Source organism: Glossina fuscipes, unplaced genomic scaffold (genome assembly GCF_014805625.2).
Source record: "Glossina fuscipes isolate IAEA_lab_2018 unplaced genomic scaffold, Yale_Gfus_2 112, whole genome shotgun sequence".
NCBI classification, from domain to species: Eukaryota; Metazoa; Arthropoda; class Insecta; order Diptera; family Glossinidae; genus Glossina; species Glossina fuscipes.
Window position 1 is genome coordinate 7392564 of NW_023998455.1, and position 23749 is coordinate 7416312.

At 32.5% G+C, this 23749-nt stretch overlaps 1 protein-coding gene across 5 annotated transcripts in view; it reads left to right on the plus strand.

Annotated features, from left to right (window-relative positions):
• LOC119639106 (putative uncharacterized protein DDB_G0282133) overlaps nucleotides 1-23749 on the plus strand; it is a 149502-nt gene that overhangs the window by 100926 nt on the left and 24827 nt on the right. The window contains exon 1 of one of the 5 annotated variants that reach the window (XM_038036312.1): nucleotides 5727-5826. The exons of the other annotated variants lie outside the window; for them this stretch is intronic. The gene's annotated coding sequence lies outside the window, so the exon portion shown is untranslated. Of the gene's footprint in view, nucleotides 1-5726; nucleotides 5827-23749 lie in introns of those variants that run through there. 5 annotated transcript variants of the gene reach the window in all.

Here is a 23749-nt window from a genome sequence, read left to right on the forward strand (position 1 = left end):
ATGGCCCTTATGGCAGTACGGAAAAGAGCGAGGTAAAGAGCATTCAGTATTCGACTTAAGACGCGAACATATGTCTCCGCTATTTTTTGGGTAAAGCAATTAAAAAAATTAAACCGATTTACTTCTCTTGTCTCTAACTGAAACTTATCGAGTAATTGTTTTCAATTTGAAAACCAAACGTCATTGCATTACACTTTAATGAAAACATATTAAGCAAGCAACGCTCAAATACTTATAAGGTGGATTAAATAGTTTCTTAAATACTCTCAAAAGAAGTAGTTATCTTTTTCTTTTTATTTTTATTTTTAATTTGATTTTATTTAGATTTTATTTTGTTTATATTCTAATTCATTTTTAGTAAGGCTTACATAACAGTGTAACAATTAGATACCATTTACTCAATGAATTTCACAATGTTATGTCTTTATACAATATATTTAGTTTGGTTTGTTTTTTTAAGTAAATCGAGTTAAGCCAAAAATGCAACTTCAACGGTTAGTATCGATTGATATTTAAGTCAAGCTACAATCTAGTTTCAGATCATTTTCTTGCTTTGATGGAGCTGAATACTAATGACAAGGCAAAATACTAATCGACTGGATACATGATTCGAAGAAGCGCTAGCTTTCTTCTCAATTAAAATATTCTGAATGAACTTTATTTCTTATATTAAGATCGTTCGTTTGTCTTTTTTTTTTTTGCCAACTAAAACTCCTATTTAAACATATCACTCTCTCTGTTGGGGAGTAACAGATGCAAATGTTGCAAATATAGACTCCCAAGTTCCAAATCCTGCAGGAATCTTATTAATCGGATATTTTTTAACGTTGACCTGTTTATAGGAAATGATAAGGTCATGTGAGAACCCTAAGCTACGTTAAAAGCATTTTTGATAAGGCATACTACTCACCCCGTTGGGATGGCTTACAGTGAGAAAAAAGTAAGTCAGATAATTACATTCGCTCGTGACCGAATCTTTCAACTTATCGTCGTTATCCTTAACGGAATTGGAGAGAAGTAAAGAACTAAATTTTCATTCTTCACAATACTGGATGGACGCGGCTAATAAAAGTGGAAATATCTAAGGTGTGTGTTGTTCTTTAGGAGTAAGAAGTAACAAACACGGAAAGCACAGATGTTCACGATTTTTATTGCATAGTCGCTCGGGCGTTAGAGGCGTGTCTTTTGACCGCTTTGCATCATTGTCCGATTTTTTTCCAATTTGTAGGAAATATCTTCGTTTTTGCGAAAATGTGAACCACAGATACTACGCAGTGTGTAGACGAACAGACGGACAAGTGGACGTGCATTCTATAGCGTGGTGCAGCCTCGCCCATAGAAGTGCGTCCAAATTTTTGTAGATTTATCTGCTGTAATTTATGAGCGAAATGAGCGAAAAGCCGAGAAACAGAGGCGTTCTCATTTTACGTGCCTCTGCAGCGACTTGGCCCGTTTTCAATACCAGCCTATGCGCAAAAACATCCAATGTTTCTTGCTAATTTGAAGTCGATAGCTGCATCTTCGCGACCAGGAGAATGTTTAAAACAGACACTTTAAACACTGATGGGCAGACGGACATCCTTAAATCGATTCAAAGTTCAATGCCGATCAACTTATATATATGTATGTATATATACTTTGTGGTATAAAAAGAAACAGTTTAGGACAATAGCTACTCACGACTTCTTCCTCTTACTTGTTGGTCCTCTTCGCTTTGCTTTGATGTTGCAAACCATAATTTGTATTACGAGTGTGTTTCTCTTTTATGATGTAATTATACTTTTAAAAAAATCTATTAACTTGATTAGGTGGTAAGAGTTTCATTAGTTTAAGGTGAATAAGAAATTCTTAGCGTGTACTTCCTTTCGCATTCTTCGTTTATAATGTACGAGTTTTTTACACGCTTAGTTCAATCAATTCATTACGATTTCACGTTAAATATTAGTTGCTTTTTAATCATTTGATGACTGAGGCAGAGATTGATTGCTTCTTGGCATCAACAACGTGTATAAATATGTTATCCGCTTTTGCATGACTAGCTATAATTTCTTTAACACTTCGCACATAAGCTTTCAGGTAAGGTTATAAAGATTACTTTTTATTATCATACTATACATACGTGTACATATATATATATATATATATAGGTACAAATTTTCTTTGTGTTTCCCTTTTGGAAGGAAATCTAAAAACATTTACATCCCATTCAATTAAAGAGAGGAAAAAACAGCAATTACTTGAATTAATATTTAGAGCATAAGTCTTATAATATAACAAATTATGAAAGGTTTCATTTACAAGATCTGCTAGCATAGCAAGTAACAAAACATTTAACGTAACGAGGTGTTCATGCACGAGCTTAGCAAGGCACGTGCGGTAAAATTTTGTACGTGATGTGTGTCACGAATCATGATATTTGAGACATAATGATGACTAATTACGTTATGTTGCTTTCTTTTATAAGGTTTAAGTAAATAAACAACATTTTTCCACAGCTAGAAATGTTACGTAAAAGTATAGAATTAATGCTAGGGGAAAGACAACAAAGCTACTCATAAACATTTGCTAAGCATAATAATATATTCAAGACTTCATTTCACTTCATTTTACGACTTAAGTAAAACTCGTTTTCATTTCTTTCTATTACTCTCCTCCTACTTTAATTAATTCGATATTTCATCGGGTCTGACTGCTGGCTAGCTATTAAAATTTGTAGATTTTAGATTTTGATCGAGAGTTGGCAGACGCGTTCAAAATGTTATCCTTTACATTATTCCAAAGTACAGTTCTTTCTCTTATCCAAGACAATTACGTGCCACAGTTTCTCCAAGGGAAGAGGAGGCTGAAATTTTTTGTGATTTTGCAACACATTCACACCATTCGAAACTATAAACCACACACCACGTCCACATAACTACGAGTAGCTGCAGAGCAACAAAGATCAATCATTGTTGGATCAAGTTCTAAAGTCATAAGTACTCGGTACTTGGCTTTTACTCACTTTCATTAACTTCTTATATTTAGCTAATCATAGACTGGAATTACTTTATGTTAAAAATTAGTCTTTCTTAGTATCTTCAATTCTAAGAAAGATGTTATCGCCCGAGCACCGTTCTTTACATATATGTATTTACATATGTGTATTCCTATTAAAAACTCGAAAATTTAAATGCAAAATCTTGAGGCACAGATCAATTCTGAAAGTAGTCGGGGGCCTACGTAAGCAATATTCCTTAACAACCCACAGTACTTAAGTGTTCAGAGAGGTCATGGACGAAATATTTTAAAATTTTTGAATTCTTATATCCTACGCCACTTGTCGTGCAAGAATGTATAAGGTTTGCGTATATGTTGCCTGTCCATCTGATGTCTGCTCGTGTATTTTTGTATTCAGCTTATAGGTCGTACCGTTTGATATATTTGGAAGAAATGTGGCACACCGATGTGCTTTGACTCAAGAACGAATGCTATAGAGTAATACCACATCTCCGATCTCTCCACATATAATGTTCTATTTGGTAAAGTCGTCGTGTGAGTAATTGTATCAAGCGCAATTGTTTAGGGCTTTCACTGTGGTGGACTATGTGCCGCTATAATGCTTTTACCTTTCTATACAAATTTCATTACAGCATTTTACTATAAGCGAATCGACGTTATTTTAACCGATCCGCAAGTATATGAGACATGGTTGGACTATCTTTTTGAAATCACTATCACATCAAAGGAAACGACGTATTCGCTTTGTCGACACATAATACTGCATTAGTCAAGAACATATTCACGCAAACACACAAGCATCCAAGAGAAATCTATAGCAAAAATTTGAAAAAGAATCAGATCAAAAAAAGTCGCAATTCGTTTTATAAAAGTGCAACACAAGTCGATTTAAAATTTAATTTCCTTATTTATCTTTTGTTTAACTTACTTATTCTTGATGGGGTTATTTTTAAAATGTTTTTTTTTATTTAACTGTTCCTCCTGTACATATGTTCTCCTTTTTTTACACTTCTTTTTTAATATCTTAGCCGATTACAAATTGCAATTGTAATCTTTCGGAAACTAAAAAAAAAATACATTCCATTCAAGGTCGCAAGTTTTACTGTTGTGTTCAGCTGCATGTCCACCAAGTAAGGTAACGGAAAGTAAATAAACTAATGTTAATAATAATAATCGGCAAATGTTGGATAATTAACGCTTTAAGAGAAATTATTGTTTAAATTAGCCAGAAAGAGAGAAAGAAAGAGACAGAGAGAGAGAGAGAGAATAAAATAAACAATAGAAATTAAGAGAAACTAGATTAAAACAAATCTTTACCTTAATTGAACTCTTTAAGCTTAGCTCAATCACTTGCTCCAACTCTCGGCATAAGTGAAATATTAAAAACTTTAATACCTGATCTATCTGTCGGTTCGGTTTGCATTTCAGGCGCTGAAGATTTGCTAATGACTGACACTTGCTCTTTAGTGGCAACAATGTAATTGAAACGAGACATTGTTAACTGTGGAAGGTGTACAACTAAAGCGAATAGAAGATCAGCTGAACGATAGTTTATCGATAGGCTTAGAATTTCTATTAGAGTTGTGCACTTACTCAGAGTGTTAGACGATGAACATGACTTTAACTTTAACTTTAACTTATTAGTTATAAGAAAACTGTTATTGTGTCAGATCATTTTGTATGCTATATATGTATAATAAGCTGACCGCTGCTGTTGCTGTTAAATTGCTGCTGCCGCTATTGTATTGCTGCTGCTGCTGCTACTGCTGCTGTTGCTTGGTCAGCAACTTCTTGGACATGATTTGTGATTTAGTTCACTTTCAAGTGTTGTGCGTTACGTGCACGTTAAGCGGTTAACAAAGCAAAACAGTGAACGGTCTTTTGTTATTTATTTATTTTTTTTTTTTTTGTTTTGCTTTTTGAAATAATTAAATCAGATTTTTTTACGTTTTTGTCTTCAATCTGTTTAAACGTGTTCTCTATATCAGTGTGATATTTAAATTAAATACATTTGTTTTTTTTTTTTTTGTTTTCTTCTCGATTAATAATTTATACAAATTTATATAAACATCTAGAGAGTTTATAAAAAAGTTAGCGTTGATAAGAAATTTGAAAAAAACAAATAATTTTTTATAAGTTAACCGTTGTTTATGGAAAAAAAAGACGGTTTCTTTTTTTTTTTTCTTAACAAAACGGAAACAATTAATTTTTCTTCGGCATTATAAGACGGAAGTTCCTCTTTTTTTTTAAAAGCCTTTCTCTCCGCATACGATAGATACGCGTGCATGTGTATGTGTGTGTGTGTGTATGTGCATGTGTGTATATGTGTGGTGATATAAGCTCAGCATAAGCACTTTTAAATTTCTATGAGAAAATTTGCAATTTTTACCAACACAAGTGATCCTAAGAGTATTTTTTCCATTTCGAAATTTTCTCCAGGTATTGTAAGCCCACCCTATGTGCATAGTTTGCTTTGTAAGTAAATGCTTAAAATACAAAACAAAAAAGAAGAAGAAATTAATTAAAGAGAAGTGTTTGCGCATACCTCAATATATCTATATGTACGTACGACTGCTTGCCTCGCTGTATGCCTTAAAGTAATCTTGAAATTGTGTGTGAAACTGTATTAAAATTAATAAGCTTGAGAAACTTGTGTTTGTTGTTATAAAACAAAAGAAATTTAATTGAAAACAAAATAAATATATTCTGGGAATATACATAATAATAAAAAAGTGTAATTAAATTTTTTTAAAAATTTTATATATATTATATCTACAATAAACTTCTTAATGAATCTAATGCACATTTTGGATTAACTCGGTTATGAAGGTATTCCCCTTTTTTTTTTTTGTTTTTTCTTTTTAATTAAGAAAAAAGTATTTAAGATAGCATTAATAAACGTTCTTCTACTCGCTTATTTATAATTAACATTTTTTTTATATTTAAAACATTTATTCTACAATAACAATTATTCTCTGTTCATGTGTTAATTATTATTTATTTTTTTTTTTATTATTTAATTCTTAATTAAATTTCCTTTTTTTTTTTGGTAGATCGTATAAAGATTTTACTAAAAAAAAAAAAAAAAAAATATATGAAAAAAATAAAAGAAAACATAAAACAAAAAACTTAAGACACAAACTTGATTTCCTCAATGTATTTTATTGTGCCACCAAATGACCTCAATTCTAAGAGAATCTGAGTCACTTTATCTCTTGTCCAAAAAAAGGTTTTTCTGACATTACTACGACACGCTTTAAATACTTATTAGGTAAAATGTCCTAAGTTTGATTATTTTTTTTATAATAATTTTATTTTTTTATTTTTTTGATTATTTCATTAAAATGATTTACAAAATGTTATGAAATCATTGAACATTTGTTAATTTTTCGTTTTTGTTTTTGTTTTGCCTGAAATGTACTTTACACACGTTCGTAAACATGAAATTTCAAATTTTAATGTTTTCATATATGTATATATATATATCTCAGTTGAGTTGCTTAACGCTTTTTCTTCATATTTCTGTCGTTTATAAACCATTTTTATTTATCTTTAAAAAAGCATTAAATGTAGTATAAGTGCGTTTATTGTTACCGTGTAACAGTTGTCATTCGTGTTGTTGTTATTGCTATTGTAAATGTCGTTGCAGTTATTTCCTTTTATTTTTTTTTTTTTGTTTTTATGTCCGCAAAATGTTATACTTTATCGGTTGCTTATTATAGCCGCCTTACAACTTCTGCCGCGCGGTTTCGTTACCGTTTTGTGCACAACTTTTTTCGTAACAGTTTCGAAATTATCGTATTTTATATACAGTTTTAATTGGCATTCTTGAAAAGTGCATTTCTGCTTTATAAATACAACGGCAATATATATATCTATATATATATATATATGTATGTTGATTATAAAACTACTATAGTAAACATTCTTATATTGCCGTTCAATTGTTATTTGGCAATGACACTTGTATGCATGCGGTCAAGTACACAAAACCGTAAAAATATAAATAAAAACTCAAACTCGCTAAATGCTTTAAACTCACAAATCAAGCAATGAGGTGGTGAGCATGTGTGCGTGTCTCGCTTTACTTATTTAATATTTATGGGGGAAACAACATTCGTATAAAGAAGCCCAAGAAGCTATACTTGAGACTTGAGGCGAATCCTAAATACTCATCAACCATATGCTCGCTCGCTATAAGGAAATCAATCAATTTTTTTTTGTTACACTTTAGCACATCAGTAGGTCTTTATATTTATTATATTGGTTTTATCATCGAAATTGTCTTACTCTACTTTCCGATTTTAATCTCTGAAAGAAGAAATTTGTCGGCCAAACGAATAGATTTTTACTTTCAGAACGATTCAAATACGTAGACAATTAGATAATGTATTTGTATACATAGTATACATTAGCCCTTAATTGTTGCAAAACTGAATTATGATTATAGAATTTTTATATGGCATGGAATGAAGAAATTCTCAGAAAATTATTCTTTCTTTCCTGAGACGCCGAGTGCTTTTTCTTTAGCCAGCATTCGTTACATTACACCTTTGCCCATATCGTTATTCTGTAACTGTGCTCTAATGTATTCTACCGAGGTGTAGGTGGTTGTTATTTATTTCGTACACTTAACTCAACTCCATTTGCCTGCAAACACTCTGTCATTAAAATACTTTTTATGTAATCTAGTTTTTTTACTATTTTCTATAACTCATGTTTTTTTTCCTTGGTTTGGTTTTTATTTTTTTTTGTTTATTTTACAGCACAATAGTTTTGTTTTTTTGAATTTAGGTCATTTTTTTTGATAATTTCTTTCGTTATGCTATTACATGATTTAACATATTTTTAAGTGCAGTTTTTGTTTGTTTCAGTCTTTTAATAGGTCCAGCTTGTTTTCATCTATGCTCACTTCTGGGGGTATATTAAACTTTTCAGGTGTTTCTTCAAGCATAAAAATGCTAACCACACAGGTAACAAAAGTACATATAACACGTCGCTCAATAATTCCCCCGATTGATGAATGGCAATGGAAAGCAACAACTCTCCCATCAATGTGGATCGATCTTTCAATTGTTCATCTAATAGTTGCACGTACTCTTAGTGTCGTTACTTTTGCTATTGTCAGAACAACATATAATCCGCATTTCATTGATTAGACAGTCCTTTTTACAGAGAAAATTCAGCATTGATTTGCAAAGTGTTGATGCAACTCTTCCTTGGTTAGGAGTAAGAATTTTGCGGTCTCTGCTTTAATAGCCTTAAACGAGATTATACACGCATCGCGGACGTTGATGTCAGTGGACGTCGTAAGAATTCTCCTCGATAATCAAAAAGTGGATTTTGCAAGAAATGGTTGACATCTTAAGCGCATCAAAAAGCAGGAAAAGTCCATTTTGGGAGGATTGTTTGCCAAGTAGGAACGTGCAACCTTTACAGCAATAGTGGGCACAAATCCATCGTATCACACCTTGAGTGCTACGAGAGTAAACTTGCATAAATTGAAATCTCTTGCCGCAATACATATTAAAATAGATTTTAATAAAAGATAGTGGAACTTTTCCATACACTCAACATTCCTCATTAAGTTGTATGTATATACAGACAACATTTCTGAAAAATATTACTAAGCAGAAAAAAAGCTTTCTTTTTTCTTATTCGATTTCAAATACAATCAGTACGCGATACCGACAAAATTTCTACGGAAATCGAAAAATATTCATTTTGCTTGTTCTCTTTTTTTGCGTTTATAAAATTTTCGTTTTTGCCAACGGAAATGTTTAAATACAACCGTTGCTCTAGATTTTTTTTACTCTTTAAATACTTAAATTTAAAATTTGTCTTAAAAAATTGTACGCTTATCCTTCACATGGCGGAGATTATGTCGCATGTATTTAAATATAATAATTTCAAGATATCTTTAAACCCAAACATTTCCGTTTTAATAAACGATAAATTATCAAAAGAAAAAAAAAAAAAAAAGAAAAAACACAACTAGATTTTCCTCTCATATGAATGTCAGAAATATTTTAGATCGAGAGTCAATAAAACTTAATGATGGAAATATTTAAAATAATAAGCAAGAAGGATTGATGCTTAAATCAATGCAAGCTTAACAGTTTTGTGTTCAATGAATATCGTGTTGTCAGTTCACAAAGGATGTAAGGCAAGTGGCGCATTCGCTTACACAAATTATAGTTGGTTTTTGGAAAGTAAGACTAAATCTTCTTAGGCTTGGAAGTAGCAACATATTTGTACTCACTAATGGGGAACGGAAATACGCAAATTGTTTCAATCTACACGCAACAGCTGAAAGTACGCCTTCGAATGCTGCGATTTGTACCCATGTTTTTAGTAAATGCGAAGCCGTACCTTTTAAGCATTGCTTCGAGTCTCTCGAAGCCGCAACGAACGAAGCAAGGGACGAAAGTCAAACTTGATAGATACGCTTTGAATCAGTTTTTCCAAATTTAAAAGTAACATGATCGACGTATATAATTTAATAACAAGTTAACTGCATTCGACCTGTAGACGGGACATCGTATGTGAGCCATCCGTTCGGATGGCTAAACGGAACAATGACGCACTAAAGGTCAGCTTTGATGCTGACTCATCTCACTTGGATTACTGCAAAATATCACTCTTGACTGCCTGATATAAATAATTTAGCAATTTTTTAAAACCGAACAAACACGCTGCACCAATCCTTTTAACAAGATTATTCCCCTTCATCCCTAGTCTCACGATTAATTTACCTCAACTCTGAATGGATGAACTTCATTAAAGATCTACAGAATCCGTCATAACCTAAACCACTCACAAAAACTCTACGTGTTCAAATAGAGAAAATTGTTATGAACTCACACACACAGTTGAAAATTGAAGCCAAACAATTGACGGTCGGTAAATTGTAACAGCAGTGCGCAGCTCGAGAAACGTAATTAAAATCTTTTAATTGGCAGTAGTTTAAAGCCCTTTGGAATAGCGGCTTTAGCAAGAAACCATTTGTTGCAGACACATGGGGTTTCCGACTCTCTAGAAAAAAACCTGTTGGATACTATTTTTGAATAGCTAAAGTGTCCACCTAGCTTAAGCAGAAAGCCTGAAAAAGAAAACTCGCGAAGTGGTATACACAATAAAGTGTAGGGCTGCCGAATAAATGTATATTTTTCTTTTTTTATTTTTTAATAAACACTGAATGGCAAAAGATATCAACATGAATTTTCTATTATTATTATTATAGCAATCGGATTATGGCATCTTTATTTGAAAATTATGTCTGGAAGATCGTTTTCTTCACCTTTCACGGTCATTGAGAATTTGTGGTTTATTGGAGTAAGCCAATGCTCCAACATAACCTCGAAGATCCTTTCAGATTATGAAATCACTCAAAGAAGAAGACAATTCATAGGGTGGAATAACCACCAAAGTATTAATATATACGCAGAGTGTTTCTGTAAGCTGCACGCTTATGTATGTATTGTATTCCAGAAATAATGGCAAGGCCCAAGCAATACATTAAAGCAAAATTTGATCACAAATCTCAGTCAGAAGTGCGTTTTAATTCTGTTTATTTTCAAGACAGCAAAACGAATGACCCGATAGCTTGGAAAAGAGATATAAACACACACTCAGTACAAAGTCTCGGCTGCTAATTGAATAAAATCTTTCGAAAACATCGTCATTTCGCGAATTAAGTGAATAAATGCCTCGTATAGTTCATATTGATATGGCATCTCGCATATATATATATAATGCGATGATTAACAAACTGATTTATTGATTCGCATATATCTCTCTCCTCCACCCACATGGATAGCCGAAGTGCATTAACATTGCATTGATAGGAAAAGTATATAAAAAGTTTCACACTAATTATCGTATTACTGGAGATATATCTTTATTTAGTAGCATGCTGACGTGCCTGGCTAAGCCTGTTCTTTGTCTTTTTAACTTAATTGAATTCAGTTTAATATAATTTTTCAGTTTGATTATTTCATTTTGTATCAAATAAATTTTAATTAATTTGAGTTTTCAGTTAACACGTGCTCATTTAACAGCTTTAAAATTCGCACACCTTAACCAGTTGAAAAGATTAATCAAATTCCATCCATATATTAACCCCAATTGACTCCGCATGAACAGCGCAGAAAAGCTTCTGCAAAATTTACATTTTGCGATTAGATACTTCTGCATATTTAAATTCGTAGATCAGTTCGCTTAAGTCAACGAGCATTAACCTATTGCTGTTAAATTCAAATAAAACACAAAAATAAAAACCACCTTTTAAAATCACGTTAAACATGTGTCTCTCCATTAATTTACTTAATTAGCAAAAAAGCTTCAAAACGACGAAATCAAAAATTAAAAACCACAAGCAAGAAAAAAAATTATTATTAAACCCATAATTAAGGCGGAGGAGAAGGAGTTGAAGGCGGCAACGAGAAAGCACAAAGTACAAAAACCAAAAAAAAAAAAAAAAAAAAAAAAGAAAGACAAAAAACAAAAAACAAAAAACAAAAAACCAAAACCCAAAATTATTATTACAAACCTGAAATTATAGAAGTCAGAAAATAAAAACAAAAGTTATAAATGTAATCTTCCGGCAACACCTAGTCGCCGTGTTGAGGTAAACGCTTGCTTTTAAGGGAAAAAAAGGCAGAAAACCGAAAAAATCTTTTCCTTAAGTTAAGGAAGCAAACTTAAAACTTAGTCATTGGGTGAAGTGAATTCAAATCCTTCCTTAAAAAACTATTTCACAAATTGCCTGAAGTTGTACTTGGGACAAACAGGTCAACGGAGACAGTTTATACCGCAAAATATTAAAAAGAACTGAATATGATTTTATTTTCAATGCATTCAGGGAGTTCTACAACTCAAGTCATCTTTAACTGGACTTGGGTCAAACCCGAAGAGCGCAAAACTGATAGACACGCTTTTATATCTAAGATCACGGTATAGAAATTCAATAATTAGTTGATATCCAGAACCAATACATTGTTTTTACACTGAAGAAACAGGCATCAAAGCGAAAGGCGTACGTAGATCAGTGCGAGGTTCTTATTCGGTTTGGACTTTTCTTCCCCTTGTCTGTCTATCCGTCCTCCTGTTCTTGGAATTGTTATATACTTCATGTCCGGATATACTGGTATGGACGTATTTCCCCATGCAAGCACATTTGCAGGACAAACAAAGAAGACTAAGCCAAAGAAGAAAAGAAAGAAAACTTGAATATTTTCAAATAAGTCAAGCAAGAGTTCTCTGTGAAAAATCGTCGCCCGCAGCGATATATAAACTTGTTACCAAGAAAAGCTATAAGTAATAAAACTGTATTCAGTTTAAGGGTACCTGGGATACTGCTCCCCCCAAAAAGTACTTTATTACTTAAGATCGTAGCGGCATACGGCTTACCTTACACATTGTAGTCAGTGGGTAAAAGCATAACTCTTACCGATTGTGCACACAACCATTGAACTGTAGCTGTTGCCTTATCTCTTTGTCTTTCTCAATGCTTTGTGATAATCGCCGTATTACACGAATAGAATAGAAACCGTAATTAATCGTATAATATACACAAAAGCAAGAAAATGACAATTGACATATTTCATTAGTGATTTAATTTTAGAGTCTTTCATATTTTAATCTACCCCCTTTCTGACCTTACGAAAGTCGGACGAACGGACACGTGTTTACGTTGGTATGATTCAACATACATTGGTGGGAGTTATTTTTCGATTAGAAGTCTTCGTTTCATTCATTTCAATTAATTGACAACATGGGTTCATATCTACGGCAAAATGGCAAGCAAGTGCATGGTTTTATTGCGAACAGAATACTAAAAGTAACAAAAAATCACAAAAACTAGGATAACCTATTGTTTTACCTCAGAATACAGTTTTTGGTTTCCATCTTGCTAACGTAAATCTTTCTCCGCCTCGCTACGAAATGATTGCTGGGAATACTACAAAAGGCAGGATAGACGGACGTAAATGATATCTCTCAGGATCTTTGGTTAATTAAATATCCATTTATTTTATAGAGTTTCCAGCATAGACTTCTTTCTTACGTTAGCAGTTTGATGTGTAGTGAGGGTTAGACTCGAAAGAGTTCGTTTGTGAAAAATTCTCACCATCGTTACACACACATTGCATGCAAGCAAATATTTACGAATCATGACACTAATCGCTTAAATGATTTTTTTATCGAACACTTGTACAGCGTGTGTGTCTCGAAAGAAATCTGTTGCTCTCATTTATATATGCTTACACATAAGTGCGTATGTACGCATAAGAGCGCATGTCAGTTTTGTGTGTGTAAATATTGACCTCATTCTGTCTAATGGTAGCGCTGTAACATTTTATAGTCATCATCATCATCATCATCATCATCATCGTCGTCATCATCGTAATCATCGTCATCATCGTCGCCGTCATCAGCATCTTCTCATGTTAAGTTGGCGGCGGCGGCATCAATAAAAAGCCACATTTCATACATAACACATCTATGCACATAAAATGCTGTTGCTTTGTCGGAAAAATGTATTTGAAAGTTTCAAAGCGTGTTACTGTTATTCTTATATCGTATTGTTGCAGTAATTGATTATGATTTTCAAAAATTTTTCATTGAAAACTTCGACAATTTTCCAAAAACAAAAAAAAAAATCCAAATAAATTTTACCATCAATTAATCTTTTCCGTCTTTCTCCTAAATGTGTATAAATGCAGTTTTTATTTTTCATTTTATTGTTGTCTTAAAGCCCACCTATACATGCAATAATTGAGTCCCCTCCCCCAAGAAATGTTAATTATTAATATTAACATTACCGGACGGAAATTTTCAATAAATCAAGCGGACATGTGATGGAAATCTCAATAAACAGAGAGAACTTTTATCAAATATTATTTTATACTCATACTAAAAAAACCATTTCAAGTTGCAAGCTTGCCTTAAAAAAAGCGTAAATGATTTGCTTTTTTTTTTCATTTTTACAAATCAAATAACTAGCAAAAATACTATATTAGACCAAGGCAGCTATTAAATACCGTACACTACCCTGCAGTTATTCATGTAACGACTTTCCAAAATGAGGCTGAGCGTTCGTCTTTGGACTGAAACAGTGGTCAGTGCACCAAAATCATCAAAATATCTCAAAAATTAGGCGGCTTGTACGTTGAACGCAACAAAACAAGATGGACAGACATGCCTAGGTCTGTAATTCGAAATCGATCGGTGTAATAAGAAGGGGGCCTGTCTCAAGTTCTCCCGGATGTTGCTCACATTCCCACTAATTTATATAGAAAAACTGTAAAGAGCGTGCAAAGAATGTACGTTAAAGCAAATTAATTCCTCCTGTAAACTACATTACAAACATAAAACAGGATGGACGGACGGACAGACAAGCTTCGATCGATTTAGAAAGTCGATCGATCTAAAGTACTGCAAGCAGGTATAAAAGCTCAATTTACCCTTAATATATGGCTTAACATATCTGAACAAAAAGGGGTGTAGGGTATGAGAGCATATCGAATATAAACAAAAGCTCTGTGAAATAAAAAGCAATGCAAAGTATTTAAAAAAAAAAATAAATAATCCTTTACAATTTATTACAAACACACAAGCTTTCTGGTTACTTGTCTCCCTTTAAACTGAGTTAAAAAAGAAAAATTGAAATAATTTTTTTTATTCTCTATAAAATAGCGTTTTTCCTGCTTTTTATGACATGTTTCAAAACGAGAAGTAATGGATGGAGTAGAGTTTATGTCGATAATGTTATGATGATTTACGGTATTGAAAGTCATTAATTATTAATGTTCGGCTATTAATGTGTGTGTGTGTGTGTGTGTTTTTTTTTTTTTTTTTTAATATTTTCCGTTGAGCATTCTAATAGAAAATTATTAATTATGTGTTATTTTATGTTTTTCAATATTTTTCTTTTGTTATAAATATTTTAAGCAATCGTTAATTTAAGCCGAAAGCTATAAAAACAAAAACATCACATTACGATAGTCTAACGAAAATATCTCTGACAAAATATCTCTTTTTCCGAAAACAAGTTTCACTTATTGATGAACCTCAACAAACGTTAATGCTAGGTGGCGATTATATAATTATTATTAGTAATTATAACTAAATATGAATTCGTTAACTAATCAAAAGAAATGTTTTTGCCTTTTTCTTTCATTCTTCAGAAGAAAGACAAAGCCTTTTTTTTTTCTTTTGGAACTAACCTCTATCTAGTTTATATATAATATTAGCATATAAAGTATTTAACCCTAATCTTACCACAGAGAGCCTTTGAGGCTCACTTTATAGGATCAATTTAAATTTTTTTACTTCTTTCATATAAATTTTCTAGTTTACTTTAAATTAAAAATGATTAATGTTAAAAAAACAAAGATAATTCGTGAACTGGGATGATATCGAAGCGAATTTTTCACTCAAATCGTGGTATGATTCACTATACCAAAGCACTGTCAGATTAGGGTTAACTATACTTACTTCACAGCAAGGTCATCTATAAAAGAAAGAAGTCAAGCACAAAAATGTTATATTCTCCACCAACATGGAGGAATGTGATCTCATTTTCATTAAATGGTGAAATGTCCTAAGAAGTTGCTAACGTGCTCTTGACAAGTTTGCATCTTGTAATCGTCATTACATATCAATCAATACAATTAGTGAACTTTATAATCTCCTATCATCTGGTCATTCTGGCGTTCGTGAACTAATGAAGACATGAACTAATCCGATCGAATAGGTGACTTTATCGAAATGAGTTGTTGACTTTGCTGAATTGCCTTTTTGATGAGGTGTAAACAATTTTCATAACAGCACAGTTTGCAAATCGAATATCGATTAATAAAAGCAAGTGTAGTCACAACCCGGCAATACAAGCTGAAGTGTGATTACTTAGGGCGAGAAAAAAGACAAGATGAAAAGGGCGTGCAAACAGCCGTATTGTCTAAAGTAGGTACGAATGTTCCGCCACTAGCAAATCTAATACTGATGCTAATCGACAATAAATGGTAGCATAACTCCTGGACACTTGCGATGGTCAAAATCGTGCCCTCACTTTGACTCCACATTTCACACTTAAGATGTTCTTGTGTTTGTAGTTTTGTAACACTCGTATGATGATGGCCAGAAACAAGTAGACAGAGAGAGAGAGAGAGGGTGACATAAGTAGTGGCCACAGCTTAGTGGATGTGTGTCTAATAGGTGAGTGTTTTATGCCTTTACCGATTGAGTACTCACTGCATATATGGCCAAGTACCGTGATGAGAGTGAGTAACCGCACTGAGATTTCTACTCACGGTTAGTTGTCATGGTAGTCTTCTTCTACTTGGCTTGAATTTTAAATGACATTTCCTTACCGGTGTTTTTAATTTTCTATCACAAGGGCAAAATTAGTTTACATAGATTCGCCTGCTGTGCCCTCTTGGTTCAAATGGTTTTTTTGCCTCTGTCAGGCTACTTTCAATAATCTCAATATATGATTCGGAAGGTTTGCCTCCTCTCGAACTAGAAACGTTTTGAAAATAACGGACTCTTTATCATATTACCGCACTGCTTCTATCCTTATAATTTATGTATGTTTTCATCTACTTGCAAAGAACTTCACTGCAACTCGCACTTCCCGGTAGTAATTTAGTAGGGGGAAAAGAAAAACGAAAAGGAAGTCTTCCATTTGATCGTGCATTCATAATGAAAATTTGTCTCCGTTATAGTGTGGAACTTGAAAAAACCATACTCGTATACGCACGCTATATATGGTGAATTGTGTTTATAGGAACTATTTTTGTATTTATTTCTGTTAGATAGAAAATAGAAAAAACCACAACCAAGTGGTTTTAAGGTGTGTTTCGCTCTCTATAAACTATTGTAGTATGTCATTATCCATAACATATTCAAATGTATAAAGCCAATGGTGGTGGTGCTTGTAGTTATTGTTGTAATTGTGGTTGTTTGCCCGAGTATATTACGTCTATTATAATATGTATAAGAAACTATATTTACAAGTTGTATATACATATATTTCGTTATTCGTATGTCACTATGTTCATATTTACATATTTATATATACATTAGCGAATTTATAAATAAAATAATAAAAAAAAAAAAACTTGGCAAAAAATAGAAACAAGCAACACTACCAGAGATATAAAGGCACATTTAGATCAAGATATATATATAAATGTTCACAAACATCTACATCTACATAGAGTCGTAGCAACAACAATGTAATGAATTACTGAGTAACAAAAACAACAACAACAAGAACAATAACAATATGAAAAAAGCACAACAACACATGTTTGAATTCTTTTAAAGGCCGTTTGGTACGCTTAGAAAAGCCAACTAACGGATTCCGTATTGAAAATAACGTTGACTGCGCGCACCACACAAACACAAGCATAGACGCCATAGACACATCGATACTAATACTTGTAGAGCAAAGCTTGAAGCATGTCTGGCTGGGTCTTATGTTTTTTTTTTTTTTTTTTTTTTTTTTTTTTTTTTTTAAATTTAAACTTTTAGTTAAGCTATTCAATTGATATTAAAGTGAAAACGTCTTGACTCGCCTTTATTTTTGCTTTATTCATTTACTACATGCATGTGGATTCGCATTCATTTAAACACGTAATTGTGTGTGTGTGCACTAATAAGTTTAGGCAAATCTCTGTTAGCAATTATGATTTATTACCATATAACTAGAAATTTACTTTAGTTTTTAGCAAATAACTATAACTATAACTATAACAATAATCAAGCTTTTCTCGACCAACGACACACATATACATATAAATGTGCAATCGAGTTTGTGTATTTATTTCTACTTTAGCAAAATGAACGCAGAACGATCGTTTCTAATGAAAGAATGCAATAATAAAAAAAAAGCGGATGTAATTTTAATATAACTGCAGGCATAAAAAAATTATTTTAAAATCCATATAATTTTTATACTTTTCATACCCTACACCATTCGTATTGTAGAACAGCTAATATAAATTGCGATTCTTATTACAACCAATGCGGCTCCTAATTTTCCTTCCGATTTTGCAACCGAATGCAATCAAACGACGGAGCAAAATGCATTTCACGGTTCTATCTGCAACCATCGAACCCTAACCATTACATTTTTTGATAACAAAGGGAACTACATTATGAACCGAACGGGACTTTGCTTTCACGCCGATAGATGTAATCCTTAAGGGAAATGAATGATAAGCATAAGCCATGGACAAGATCACGCTAAGAGTCTTTTCGAAAAAATCTTATCTGATCAACACACAAATATAATTACTTTAAAGTCTCTCTCTAACGGGTGCTAAATAGTCGAGTATTATCGCATTTACTTTGCCTAATTGTTTTCGTCACATACAGAGAAATGTGGGCGAGAAGAATAATTTACATATATGCTGATATAAATTATAGGTCCTGCTCGGTGCATTTACTTATTTGCTATACTTACATTTATTATCGAAAGATGAGCATTTGCTAAATTTATTCTTCCGCTTACGATGGCCACTAATAGCTATAGATTATGTAAAGTGTATATAATTTTAATTAGCATGCAAATCGAAGATGCCCGTCTTTCCCCTATTGCTGGCACGCTAAAATTTTGGTACGAATATGTTTTAAGACCATCTGAGAGAAACTTCGAGAGAATAAATGACACTCCGACAATTGCAAAAACAATTTACAATACTTATGTATTGATTCAAGGCGATGAGCATCAAAGATTCGTTTAGAGGCGAGTACAGCTTTCTTGCTTTGCTTTTTCATTTATTTGTTTAGTTTTCTTAAGTTCTACTTACCAATTTATTTGCCTTTCTTTCAAAGAAGTTAATAACTATAATTATTTGTTTTTACCTTAAGAAATGTTATTAAGCAATTTTTATTAATTTTTATTTATTCATAGAAATAATTACAAGTAATGAAGTTTACTGATACATCGCGTCTCTTACAAGCAAGCAATTAACTTGCAAAAGAAAAATTCAACGACTAGTCAGTGATAATCAGTTTAACGGAATCGCTAGCATTTATGCATTTTTTTTTTTTTTTTATTTCGAGCAGAGATGCGGTCTTCACAAGATGCCAGAGAGATTTTCTGTGCATTTTGGGCTGCATTTTTTAACACTTCTAGGTACTATTTTGAAGTTGAAAGCTTTGCTTTCTCGGGCAGATTTACGACATATATTAGTAAAAGGCGCTTTAGATAAAAGTATCGAACGTTAGGACATCTGAAGGTGTATTTCAATTTACGTTGCACAAATTATTATCTTTGGTTCCCTCTTAATTAAGCGTAAAAGTAGGCAGCAACAACACCTCTATACAAGTTTCAATTTTTCTTTTTTGACTTAATAGGCGCTTTGGACCTAGACTAGGTGGAAAACCTTTCGCTACATGCAACAAATTTTTGTTTGGAATTTTTGAGCTTTTTCTGCCAAAAGCCATCTATGAGTATTTGCTAGGGGGTTAAACCTAATGTTTAACCTATTGATTTTTAACTTGCGTCTTCAGAAAGCGATTGATTATGTTCAGTTGTAAGCCCTTTCAAGTAAAAATATATGCTTGCCCCTGAGAAGATATGAGGTTGAAAGCGATTTTAAAGCTTTCAGCGCTTCGGGTTGGGCTTCGGATAAAGTTTTTGCTGTTTCCTGCCATTTTGCCTGCCGTTCATTTCTCGAAACAAAAAGTATAAAACACATGCTATTCCGTCCATGAGGAATATTTGAACGTTGAAGGGCACTTTAATGGTCCTGAAATTGTTGGCTTAGGAAAAAATAGGAAAATAAACTTATTGCGCATACATCGCATGTCAAAATTCCACACGCATTTTTCTCGAAACGTAACTTTTGAAGACAGCATGAAGCATAGCATATTTTCGGTAAACAAAATTTTTCTAAAAACTATTCATTTTTAAATTGTTACAGTGATGTTATCTTTCAATTCGTAATCTTTGCATTAATAGTGAAAAGTTCACTACATAACAATAGAATAGCACAAGCTTCTATATACACTCAAAAAGAACTACGCTTAACTGTACTAAAGTCAATAATAGCCGCATTTGAATTAAACGAGCGCCACTCAAACAAATAGGGAGATGCATCAAATTCAAATTAAACTAACATTAAAAATCATTATCGTAATTACATATGAAATCTTTTTTATGTATTGACAATTACTCTACTTCAAAAGAATCTCACTCTTTGCTATGTTTTGCCGTCTCCTGCAATATTTTATTCTATTTTTCACGTACTCTGCATTAACATTTGGATTTTAATGCATTTTCGAGTCGCCTATAACAAGCTTTTTGCTTTTATGAGGAACATTATCAACATATTTTCGTAAGAAATAAGAGGATAGGTAAGAAGTTAACAAAGCAGAATAACTGCTAGAGGTAAAAAATCCTTCATAGGGAGTAAATAATGTGAGCGTCACATAGCCGAGTAGATAAGAGTTTCAGTTGGCAAAACTATCTGCACGGATTCAAGTCTCTATGTGGCTTTCTGACTGCACTTATAGCTAGCTATACACACCGCTAGTTAGACTGCGGCTAACACTCCCCACGTACCTCTCTTTTTTCGCATTTCCTTTTAACCATCAGCATGCTATACGAATGGAGGCACCCCCTGTGTGATTCGCCATAAAAAGTATATACATATAGCAGTAAATAAAAGTACTTTTCTTCTTACTAAACTTGAAGCACCCGTTTAGGGTAGTTGGCTTCATGTAATGTGGCGCCTCAAATGCCTATGTCTAGTTTAAGTGATGACAAAAGAACGATTTGGATGCACAAGAAAATTGAAATTTTTATAATTTTCTTTCTTTCTTATTATATCACAGATACGCGTAGAGATAAAAGTTTTTTGCTTTACAATATAGATTTTTTTTTTGCTTTTTGTTTTGTTTTTTTTTTTTTTTAGCTGCAACATGACAAATTGTATTGTTGTCTAGATGACAGTTTGCTACTTCATGGCAATTAATTTGGCATTAATTAAAATGTGATTATAATTCAAGAAATATGCTTATTTATGCACACATAAGCGCACTGACAAACACGTACCCGCAGAAACGCACAGTAGTAAGGTTACATAAAATATACGATATTGTACGAAAGCAAGAAGTGGTTGCTGTAAATTATACAGAAAAGCGGCAACAGTAACAGCAGCTTATCTCCAGCTGATTCATTACAAATGCAAATTTTTGACATAGTCACATACATACACGCATATATATATATATATATATATATGTGTGTATATATATAGTCATGTGCAGGCATATTTTTGCAGCACAAAGGATGTACTGACTGACTGTCGTAAAAGACAACAACAAATTGTTGTTGCCGGTTTTGTTTTTTTTTTTTGTCTCTTGTCGTTTCGTACCATGAAAATCAAGCAAAAGCAAAAAGTGAAACTCATGACGATTTTTTCCCTGCTTTTCAAATTGCTGGAAAAATGTTTGGAAAAGAAAAAAAAAAAATAAAGTAAAATAAATAAAAGAGTTTGAATGAATGCATTAAATTAGCATAACAATATTATGTTTGTTGTAATTGTAAATGTTAGTAAAAGTGACTACACAACTACACAATACACAACATTGACAATACCTTAAATAGACACTAAATGGGCTGTTGAAGTTATGGCAAGTCAACAGGCAAGCAAGCAGTCGCTCACTCACTTACTCACTTATTCAGTTATTCAGTCAGTCATTCAAGTAAGTTTCTTAACATTTTTCTGTTTAACACTTGAGTTAAGATGACTTTAGAACCTTTGTAAGATATCAAGAGAGCAGAGCTTTGTTAGGTGTCATTTACCATTAAAACAAACACGCAATTTGTGAGTGAAGTTATATTTGTTTGCAGCTATAGCGATTGTTGTTCTTGTTGTTGTCGCCCGTTGTTATTGTTGGGTATTGTGTTTTTTTCTCCCAATAATTTTCTTCGAATCAATTTCATAAAACTAAAGAAAAACTATAATAACAATAACAACAACAACAACGATAACTTCCTAGTGTTATTTATGCAGCCTAGTAATGCATTCATTGTATTGCAAAAGCAAGACAGTTTGTTATAGAGTTTGTGTGTGTGTGTGTGTGTGTATCTGGAACTTGCATGCGGGGTGTTGCCTGTTGCTTAAGCATTTTTTGTTTGTGTTTTCTTTCTTTTTTTTTTTTTGCTTTACACAATTTATGTTAAATTCAGTTATATATTACATGAAATTGCACACAAACAAACACCTTATTATCGTTGTCTAACTATTTAAAAAAAAATAAAGCTAAAAAAAAATACAAAAACAAAAAATTTATTCGTATATCTACATATATAACAAAATAAAAATCAAGTCTATAAAGTTTGTTGCTCAAGTCTTTTGTTTTCATCGCATTCATAGTCTTGTTATAAGTAAGAAACGCTCGGCGCTTTACTCTGCCGGTGCTTGCAAAATCAATTTATTGATGTGAAACCGTTCATTTCATTCGTTGCTTTTTCGTTGATTGGTGTTGGTTCCTTCATCGTGTTTCATGTTTTATGTCTCTTTCTCAGCCAACGTTTAAAATTAATTTAATTTAAATATTAACCAAAAAAAAAAAAAGAAAACAAAGCAAAACCAAAAACAAAAAAACAAACGAAATAATAACAATAATATAGAAAACAGCAATAATGATAATGGGTGTAGCTATCTATGTTCAGTTTTCCAGTCAGTCAGTGTTCAGCGTTCATGTATTCAACTTAATAATGCAAATTAGAGCAAACTAAATAATAATCGCATACACATACTTAGAATTTGTTATGTTTACAAGACAAGGCAACTATGCCTGTCGACATAGCGCTACAGAGCACTAATATTAGCAAATTTTATGCAGATTTCATAATTTTCATATTCATACATTTCATAATAGAGGGAAGTGTCTCATTTTTCACCATAATTTTATTACATAGGAGACAATCGGAATTATTTAAATTTTATTTATTTTCATTTTTCCCCCCCCATTTTTCTCAATTCATTTAATTTATCAATTGCTACACAATCAATACGATACGATAATGCAATCAATGCGCAAAGCCAAAGTTGTTGCTATTGTTATTGAAATTTCTTTTGTGTTTTTATTCTTCTCATTACCATTTAGTTTTGGAGAGTCAATTATTTTAAGGTGTTGTTCTTATTCTGACAAGTCACCGTTAGCTAGCAAAGACACGCCCCATTATCGCAATAACAATATGTTATTTAGACAAATTTTTGTTTTATTTATATATATTAAAGCAAAATTTATTCAAATAAAAAGTGAATTAAGCCCGACTTCATGTTAAGCTGCTGTATCGAAGTTAAAGTGTCGCTAAGCAAAAAAAAGAAAATAAAAGCCATTTATAAGAATGCAACCGCCAACTTAAGCTTCAAACCTATACTAAAAATTATCCGCCTGCATGGACGAGTAGGCAAAGGATCTCGACTAATAACTCAATGATAGTGAGCGTGAGTTCAAATCTCATGTGCGGCACAGTTTTCATTAAAGCCTATAGCCATAGATGCTAGTGGTTTAGGACTTTAGCCTTATAAATTATTTCTCTGACTAAATTAATAACAATGTGAACAACCGGCTGCTAAAGAAAATTATAAAACTCTTCTCATTATGCTTGCAGAGAAAGCAAATGAACGTTTGTTTAACAGACGACGGAAATCATTTCTATTGAGATAAAAAGTCCCGTTGCATTATCTTAAATTTTCATTTCAAACATTGATCTCTCTTT